At 45.0% G+C, this 1953-nt stretch overlaps 1 pseudogene; it reads left to right on the top strand.

Moving 5' to 3' along the window:
• The first annotated feature begins 581 nt into the window (after positions 1–581).
• Positions 582–1552, top strand: LOC113835936 (annotated as a pseudogene).
• Positions 1553–1953: the final 401 nt, after the last annotated feature.

Here is a 1953-nt window from a genome sequence, read left to right as displayed (position 1 = left end):
CACATAGCCAAGGATGACCTTGAACTTCTGATCTTCCTGCTCCACCTCCTGCATGCTAGGATTGCAGGTGAGCACCACTGCACCTGGTTTAAACAATGCTGGGGCTTGAACTCAAGGCTTTGTGTGTGTTAGACTAGCACTCTGCTATTGGGACTATATCCCTAGCAGTCCCTGTGAATTCTTCTTATTGTCAATAGCATCACAAACAGCTCCTGGTTTGGCACACTAAAGACTAGCAAAGTGCATTCATGGCCTAGCAGCAGAAGCATGTCCAAAGAACTTGCTAGAAATACAGATGCTAGGTCTTGCCGAGTTAGAAACAGACTTAGACTCCATAGCTGTGTCTAAGCAGCCTTGCAGGGGCGTGGAGGTAGCTGAGGTTTAGAATTAGCGCTTTAAAGCCGGGTGGTGGTGGCACATGCTTTTAATCTCTGCACTCTGGAGGCAGAGGCAGGCAGATCTCTGTGAGTTCGAGACCAGCCTGGTCTACAAGAGCTAGTTCCAGGACCTCCAAAGCCGCAGAGAAACCCTGTCTCGAAAACCCAAAAATAAATAAATAAAAGAATCAGTGCTTTAGAGCCATGAAGAAGTCTGCTTCCCATCGACTATTCAACAATGACAATCACTATTTGAAAACAGTCTACTTTGCTTCCCAGGCCGCCCTTACTGCTTCCTGCGGCCACTCTTTTACCATCTTTTACCATCTAGCCATCAAGCAGTGCTCTGATGGTCATGACTTTTAAAAACAGTGCCCCCAGGGCTCCTAATGACTGTTGTCTCCTTCATTCTGGAAATTCTAGTGTGTGGGTATTTTATTGTTATTGTTTTGTTTGTTTGAACAAGATGGTCTGGATCCCAATGCTGGGGTGATAGGTGGGTGCTACCACACTGTGGTGATATGGTGCTGGGGATGGTCATGAACACTAGGCCAGTGCTTACCAACTGAGCTACATCTCCAGCCTGGGACTTTGGTTTTGTTTGTTTGTCTTTGAGATGAAGTTTTGTAGTATAGCCCATGCTAGCCTCAAATTCAAGGTCTTCCTGCTCCAGTCTCCTGAGTAGTGGGCTTACAGGCACCTATCACCACTCCTGCCTTTATTCTGGAAATTATAACAAGTAATTATCTCAGGGCCTACTCTGTTCTAAACACACGACAGATAGTAACTTCTTGGGGTTTTTGTGTGTGTGTGGGGGGGGGGAGGGTCTTGTTTTGTTTGAGGTGGTTGAACCCAGGGTCTTGGCAAGCTCTCACTGAGTTAAGCTTGTTTTCTTTTTTTTTTTCTTTTTCTTTTTTTTTATGAAGTTAAACTTACATATACTAAAATGTACACGTCTTAAGAGAAACAACAGCCCTTTGTCCTCTTTGGCCAGCTGAAGGCAAGAGGGGTCACCAGCAGCTCTACTGGATTCACCCTCAAAGTTTGGCCAGGGCTCTTGCTCTTGCTGTGTCTGCTCTAACTGCCACGGTCTGATCCGGAAATATGGGCTGAACATGTTCTGTCAGTGTTTCAATCAGTACTCGAAGGACATAGGCTTCATTAAGTTGGACTAAGCAACCTTGAATTGATTATTCAAGACTGTTTACCCAGTGGAACAGATCATGCTAGTCTTTGTACATAAAGAATAAAAAAAAAAAAAAATGGAGACCTTCAAAAAAGGGGGGGGAGAAGAAACAAAATGTGAATTTTCATATGCATACACATCCCTGTGACCTCTGGTCAGAACGAAGTCTAGGACAATTCTAGTACCCACCCAAGAAGTGCCAGAACCTATGTTCAGCGATGTCTGTGGGAGACTATCTGGTTCCTCTACATTGCCCAGCCTGTTCGGTGGATCCACCATATTTTCTCACCTGTGCTGTTTTTGGTGGACATTCAGATTATTTCCAAATAGAGTCGACGGCACACAAGGTTCTTCTGAACATCCATATGCTGTCTTTCGGTGGACAGCAGC

Source organism: Cricetulus griseus, chromosome 5 (genome assembly GCF_003668045.3).
Source record: "Cricetulus griseus strain 17A/GY chromosome 5, alternate assembly CriGri-PICRH-1.0, whole genome shotgun sequence".
Taxonomy (NCBI): Eukaryota; Metazoa; Chordata; class Mammalia; order Rodentia; family Cricetidae; genus Cricetulus; species Cricetulus griseus.
The sequence above is the reverse complement of the archived record's forward strand: the minus strand, read 5'-3'. Positions and strand labels throughout refer to the sequence as shown.